We start from the raw sequence: 7,464 nt of genomic DNA on the forward strand, positions 1-7,464 counted from the left end.
CTCCAGCTCGCCCCCTAAAACCCCCCAGACACGAGCCGGCGCCCAAACACCGACCCAGCTCAACCCCCAATTCTGTAAAGTAGCTGGCACGGTCCAAGTTGGCGGGGAGGGGGGAGGTTGTTATTGAGATAATACAAACTTCTCTCCAAATTTTCGCTGCTAGGGGATCTCACCGAATAGTTGCCGCTCATATCGGCCCAAACTACTTGTCCGAAAGCGGAGTTACCTCCAGTAGGCGCAGTGAGCTCGATGTGGACTTGGAATGTCACCATCTTTCTCGCAGCACTAAGCTCGAGCGTCTTCGGCGACACATTCACAGCGACGTTCCCGGGCACCGTCCAGGACGCCAGATAGGTCGTTGAGGCCGCCCCAACGTTCATCACCGTCCTGCTGAAGCGCCTGCTGCCGAAGGTGGCGTTTGCAACGAACATCGCGATGAAGGAGTGAAGGACGGGTAGTTTGAGCACTTGAGGTCGCTTGACGAAACAGAGCAGTTGTACGCCATCAAGCCGACCTCGTGAAATTGTGATCGCCTTGAGAGTATCTCTGAGAGATTTCCCATTCCATGACTAATAGTTAAATTTAGGGATTTTGGTCAAAAACAGTCCTCCAACAGATGCCCCATCTCTAGCCATCCCCCAAATCGAGCTCAGTATTCCCCATATTGAGGAGTGGAATGGGGATCCCCCATATCTATCTGAGGTGAGAGAAATAAAGAAAATGGTAGGAGGGAGAGAGAGATCAGCCATTAATTTGTCTTTTCCGAATCTTGATGAGATGTAGGGAATGGAATATGAGGAATCTGTTAGAAAAGCAAATGATTTGGGGAGGGTATCTTTTATAGGAAATCCCTAAATAGAGGTTATGGGGAAGCAAATATGGGGAAGCTCTTGGAGATGCTCTGATCGCCTTGATCTGCTTGTCTGTTCGCGCCGCATAGCGGTGCCACGAAGTCCGTTGGGCCGGAGTCGTACACTGGTCCGAGGTCTATGGCTGAGTTGGCATCGACGTGCCCTGAGCCCATTGCTAGTGGGCTAAGAGCATGTCCTCCACCTGCCGCGCCGTCGGCCTCCTCCACCTGCGAATCGAGCCACTGCGCCCACGTTCTCCTTCTCTCCTCCGTTGGCGGTGGCCGCCGCCGTCTCCTCCTCCCCGTGTGGGGATAGCGGTCGGCTTCCTCCTGAAGCTCGCCTCCTCCCGTGGCACGAGGACAGCGGCCGGCCTGATCTCCTCCTCCCATGGCCACAGCCGTCTCCTTGTGTGATTTGGTGCATTTTTTTTCTCAAATTGGATGTACAAATGATGAATTGGAGCGATGTGTGATGAAATTGGATAAACAAATGATGAAATTGGATGTTTTGTGATGAACTAGGATGATTTGTGGTGAATTTCAGATGAATTGAGGTGAATTTGGATGAAATTGTTTGAATGTGAAGAAATATGGACGGTGATTTAGTGTCTCTTGCTGGAGACAATTGCAATTTTGAGACCTGTTTATCAGGGCCGTCCCCTGCTTGCAATTTTAGGGCCTCAGTTTAGGGGATATTGCTGGACATGCTCTAACCAAATGGCCCCGGTCCGGCTAATTTCCGTCTCAGGTCAAAATAAAATGTTGTCACTGCCGCTTTTCCGTCTCAACGTTTTTTCTTAGGCTTCGCCGCACAATCTTACGGTCTTATTCATACAAATGACGCTCACTATTATTTTCCAAGAAGACTTGAAGCTGCCAAGCTGCTGGGCTCGGCCCATGTCGCTGCTGGTCCGGCTGGACAGGGACTGCTGGAGCCCTCGTCCATCTTCTGTTCGCCTATCTAAAAAAAAAAAGCTTCTGTTCGCCGACCATGGTGGTGGCAGGGACTCCGCCGCTGTCCCCGCTACGTCGTTCTACATCGCCGTTGTCTGTGTTGCGGGCCGCGCCTCCACACGTCGCGCGACCTCCGCCCCCGCCGCTCGCCGCGCATCACCACCTCCACGGCTCCACCGCTCCATGGCCAGCACTAATATTGTGTTTTTCGTTCGCTGATTCTGGAGGTCAGCCGATCGACAAGAATATTTTCAGGTCAGTCGGTCGACAAGAATATTGTGTTTCTCGTTCGCTCCAGAATAGATTGTTTTGAGGCCCTATGTTTGTTGCTCATTTGTTCAAAAGGGAGAGACTGACTGGAGCTCTGCCTCACTACTGTGTACTGTAGGATCAACTGTCATCATACACTTATCCTCTTCTGATAGCCTCATGGAGGAGATCCCTTCCTGCAATTTGACCTGTGTGTGAATATCACATATGAATTATATACCGTGACATTCTTTGTTGTATCTCCTGCTATCACAAGCACTCTTTCTTGAAACTGTAATTTGTATACAGAATTTATCTTGGCAGTTGGCACCCTTCTGATTCACCGACGATTCCAGCCACAATTTAGCTTTTTTCATTTTCGATGCACTCAAGTTTACTATTGCTTACTGTCATGTGAACAAATTTTTTTCCGACACCAATAGATCTGTGTATCATTATAAAATTCTTGAGGGTATTTGAAAAAAAGGCTATATATGGTCATATACAGTTACGTCCATTTAAAAGAGAAGCAATGGACGAGATAATGTGTACTTAGGTCAACAAAATTTACAGAACTCAAACAACTTGCAACCTAAATGTGCTGTTGTGATTTTTCATTTTTCAATATCGATGGTCAAACAACATGTACTTTTTTTGGGTTTAAATTACTGTTATATATGTGTATTGAAACATTTGACAACTTTCAATGTTTTTCCAATTTAACTTTAAAGAGACTCCAGAGGATGACCAATTGAACGAAGAATCTGAAGTACGCGGACTTTTTGAGCCAATAGAGTCACATGCTGAATTGGAAGGTGTATACTCTGTATTCATGGTACGGATTATCTGTTGAAATCATGCACGGTTGTTCCAATAATTATTTCTCTCATAGAATGCTTGGACACCACACAAGGAGGACAAACCGAGCAAGATGACAAGGAATGTAGGATATTTAGTGGACAAGGTAAATTGTTAAATCACTTGGTTCATTGCACTGCATTTCGGGCTTATTCCAATCAGATTTTTATTTTGCCTCACAACTAGCCAGATGATCTTTCAGTCAAAAACTAGTCAGATGATCAGTTTCAACTATATAACATGACCAATCATGTTTCTCCAAGGACTGATAATCATGATCCTTATGACAACATCTACAGAAGACTACCACCCAGGCATCATGTTCTATACCAGCAAAGAATGATCATTGTGGAGCAATGACGTACCGGTAACTTACTCCAGTAGACTTGCTTGTGTAGTTCCTTTCTGTACAATGAAAATTTTATATTCAACTTTTGGATGTTCTACCTACCTTCAAATTTTGTATGCAAATTTCTGATGATCTTACCTACAGTACCATGTAAAGTTATTACATACACAATAAATTATTTACACAATTTTGATATGATGCACAAAATTACACTAGGTTTTTTGAGATAATAATTGAAGAGGCAATCTACAGTGCTAGGTTGATGAATTGAGATGATAACCCCACCATTGTATCATGCGTTATAGGCTAGGTTTCCAGGGATAGTATTGACCCAAATTAATATCAGTGGTTGGTGCTGCTGGAGTTTTTTATACCTGCAGCTGATTTTGGACATCAATTATTCCTTTTACCTTTCTTATTATTTGTTTCGAATTGTTTCTGCAGTTCTTTGATTTGTCATGTAGTGATGTAGATAATGTGTTTGATAAGAACCCCAGCAGGCTGCAAGTGAGATGAATCAAGGTAATCTTTATGATGTAGTGAAGGATAATCCCGTCATTTTTTTTCAGTGTTTGGTTTTTAGTCATTTTTCTATCTCACATCTAGCGACTATTGTCAATTATGTAAGATTGTTCTATTTATTTTAATAGGAAGTTGGTACAAAAGATGCGGCCTTCAGCGCTCTGTGACTTTTATGCCAGGTGAGCCTCTTTCATTCTTCATGCCCCCAGCCTAATTTTCTTTAGTTATTCTCTCTGCTTTTGAACATGGCTATGCACAAAACAATTACAAAATCACAAAACAATCTCATATTCCTTACAAAAAACAATATGATAATTGTTGGCTTCGAAATCCAATGGTCATTCTGTACATCATTAATTTAATTCTACTATGCACTAGGTTCTGGATTTTAGTTGGAGCTTACCTGCCCTTTATTATCACTGTCATTCTAGTGATAGACATTGGCTTAAATTTTGAGGATACATATATGGTTCCCATGTTGTCACCTTATAATTTTTTTTCTCTTGCTGATTTGCTTAACTATTGCACATGAATTTGTAATACATGGAGGTAAATTGAAAAACAAAAGCTGTTAGGAATATGTGTCTGTGGAAATGTATGAGATACTACTAATATCCCATGGTGGCAACCAGCTTATATCTTGCTTGCACAATTTGCTCTATTCAGAGACCGCACTCCCTTCATCACTACTCAACCTATATTTATTCCTATTTGTTGTACAATTGTCTTAATGATTGAAATTTAAGTGTAGATTTGAATCTCCATTTATGGACTACAGCTTTATGTTTGATGCACCTATACTTAATTACTGTTATTATTGCATTGCTTCATGTCATGGCTTGGCAAGGAGAGGGAGAGCGAGGTTAGAGCTGGGTGGAGCAGTGAATCCACCTGCGGCGAGATGATGGTGCTCATGGTCATGGTGGCAAGTGCTGGTGAGCAGCAGGATTGATGACTCAGGGTTTGCAGCAATGACAGGAGGCCCGTCATTTTCGTTACTTTTCTTTGAGAAATTCTATACTGTTACTAATTGACTCTAATGCTTCTGATGCAGAAAGAAGAAGCTTAAAGTCAGCATATCACCGTATCTATCCATCCTTCAGTTCTAGGTGAAGCTGAGCATTTGTCGATTGCATATTTCTTGGTGGTTAGCTAACCTATTTGCCGTGGCAAGAAGATGGTGCTCATGGTGTAGGTGGTGGCGAGGAGCATGATTGATGACGAAGGGGTTGCAGCAAAGGCAAGAGGCAAGCTTTCTATACGATGATCTACTGCTGCAAGTGAAGAATTGTTATGTACTCCCTCCATCACATATTAAGTGACTTTTTATTACATGTATTTAGACGCTTTTTAAACATAAATACATCCATATTTGGACAAATTTGAATCACTTAATATGGGACGGTGTCATGTGGGGGCGTACCTGCGTATGGCTCGCCCTGCTGTAGGTCCTCAACCCTAGTTTGTGTTTAGTTCAATTGCTTGCTAGTTAAGTTAAGAAATAGGATCTAAGTCGGACAGCTTTTGTCCTGTAGAAGATTACCCTGTCGACCTGATCTAATTAGAGTTCTTTTCTTCTTTCCCAAGTTGTAATTGGCTACTTATAGCCCACCCTAGTCAATCAATAAAGCAAGCAGAATAATTAGTCTAATCTCTCATTCCCTTCTTCTGCGCCCTGCGCCTCTCTCTCACCCTGATCTCCAGCCATAGGGTGGCGTGGCTACCAGCCTCGTCCTCTAACCTACCACGACTACAACCTCCGTTCCAATCCACAGCTTCCTGGTTCCCAAGCACGTGACAACTTGGTATCAGATTCATCTTCGATCCCCATTGCCGCCATGAGTCAACCTCCGCCCCCTCAAACCCTAGCCGAGCTCATCACCAAACAGCAAACAGATCATGATGGTGTGGTGGAGGCCCTCAACAACTTCGCCTCTGACTAGCAACTCGATGCAGACCAGCGCCGCGCGGATCGCCAGACGGACACCGCCAAGCTTGACGCCTCAATCAAGCAACTCACCGAGGTCCTGCAGTCCGTTCAGAAACAGGCCGCTGAAACTGCACAACAGCAGCGCGCGCAACACATGGCCATCCAACGTCTCGAGCAGGGCGGCTCGGCGCCGCGGCTGGGAGGCCCAGGCATCATGCCCACGCCCGGCAACATGTCCCAGGCGGTGGATTTGACCCACAACTCTGAGAGCAGCGACCGCCCCCCACGCCTTTACAAATCGATTTTCCCACGTTCGATGGGGAAAGCGATCCGCGTCCATGGCTGACGCGATGCAACTTGTTCTTCCTCGGTCAGTGCACGCAGGAGTCCGATAAGACATGGCTAGCCTCCTACCATCTCACCGGCGTCGCCGCATTGTGGTACGGCCACCTCGAGACCAAGATCGGTCGCCCATCCTGGGAGACATTCCGGCAACTCCTCTCGAACCACTTCGGGCCTCCCACACGTGCTAATCCGTTTGGCGAACTGATCTCCCTCCGCCGATCAGGCACGGTGGCAGACTACACCAAGCGCTTCCTTGAGCACCTTTCTCAGATCCCCCCGATACCTGACTCCGAGGAACGGGGCATCTTCACCAACAACCTGGGTGACCCCATGAAGACTCAGGTTGAGATGATGAAAACCAGCCACCTTGGAAGCGGCCATGGACCTGGATGTCTCCTTCGAGCACCTCCATAATGTATCGGCGGCTACGACGGTCTCCGCGTCCCGGGCGGCTCGTCAGCTCCGCGCCCCTACAGCACTGGTCCCCACCACTGCTGACCCCTCCAGCGTTACTCCAGCACCTGTGTTCAAAAAACTAACAGCCGCGGAGATGGACAACCGGTGCGCGAAGGGGCTCTGCTTTAATTGCGACGAGAAGTTCGTTCGCGGCCATCGCTGCAAATGACTCTTCTACATCCAGTCCACGGACGACGACACCAACGACTTTGAGGATTGCGACGACGACATTCAAATTTCCCTCCTCGCGGTCACGGGCGTCCACACTAGTGACACCATGCAGGTCCTCGTCCGCATTGGTGATCGCAAGCTCTTCGCGCTGATCGACTCGGGAAGCACCCACAACTTCATCAATGAGGACATCGTTGCCACCGTGGGCTCCAATTTCTTGTCAGGCCGTCGCCCTCGTGTCACGGTCGCCAACGGCGACCACGTCACCTGCCACGGCCTCCTACGGCACGCTGCCATCGTCATTGACCTAGAGCACTTCGTCGCTGACCTCCATGCCACCCAATAATCCCATTGGGTGGCTTTGACGTCGTACTGGGCACACGTTTCTTCAAGACACTCGGGCCAATCCTTTGGGACTTCTCCCGTCTCTGGATGTCTTTTTGGCATGCTGACCACCGTGTCGAGTGGTACGGACTGGCCGCTCCGGGACGCCCAAATCACATCCACGTGTGCGCCCGTCGTGAGCTCCTCAACAGCCTCCTCGCCGACTACACCGAGATCTTTGGTGACCCCACAGGCCTGCCGCCGCCGCGAGTCCACGACCACCGCATCCGACTGGAGGCCGGTTCCCTACCAGTGGTTGTTCGGCCGTATCGCTATCCAGCACTCTAGAAGGGCGACCTCGAGAGGCAATGTGTAGAGATGCTGGAATGCGGTCTCAGTCGTCGCAGCACATCGGCCTTCTCCTCCCCGGTTCTGCTGGTGAAGAAACGTGACGGC

The 7,464-nt window shown here is 47.5% G+C and overlaps 1 long non-coding RNA gene across 5 annotated transcripts; it reads left to right on the forward strand.

Moving 5' to 3' along the window:
* Positions 1-1,722: 1,722 nt before the first annotated feature.
* LOC104583494 lies at positions 1,723-5,433 on the forward strand. Of its 5 annotated transcripts, none has more exons than XR_002964491.1 (8): positions 1,723-2,059; positions 2,193-2,868; positions 2,946-3,017; positions 3,098-3,278; positions 3,705-3,782; positions 3,911-3,961; positions 4,630-4,717; positions 4,837-5,433. It is a non-coding gene; the product is annotated as an uncharacterized LOC104583494 (long non-coding RNA). The 5 variants fall into 5 exon arrangements; XR_002964488.1 differs by having other exon boundaries at positions 3,102-3,278; XR_002964492.1 differs by having other exon boundaries at positions 3,211-3,278.
* The last annotated feature ends 2,031 nt before the right edge of the window (positions 5,434-7,464 follow it).

The sequence above is a fragment of the Brachypodium distachyon genome, chromosome 3 (genome assembly GCF_000005505.3).
Source record: "Brachypodium distachyon strain Bd21 chromosome 3, Brachypodium_distachyon_v3.0, whole genome shotgun sequence".
In the NCBI taxonomy this organism is placed as follows: Eukaryota; Viridiplantae; Streptophyta; class Magnoliopsida; order Poales; family Poaceae; genus Brachypodium; species Brachypodium distachyon.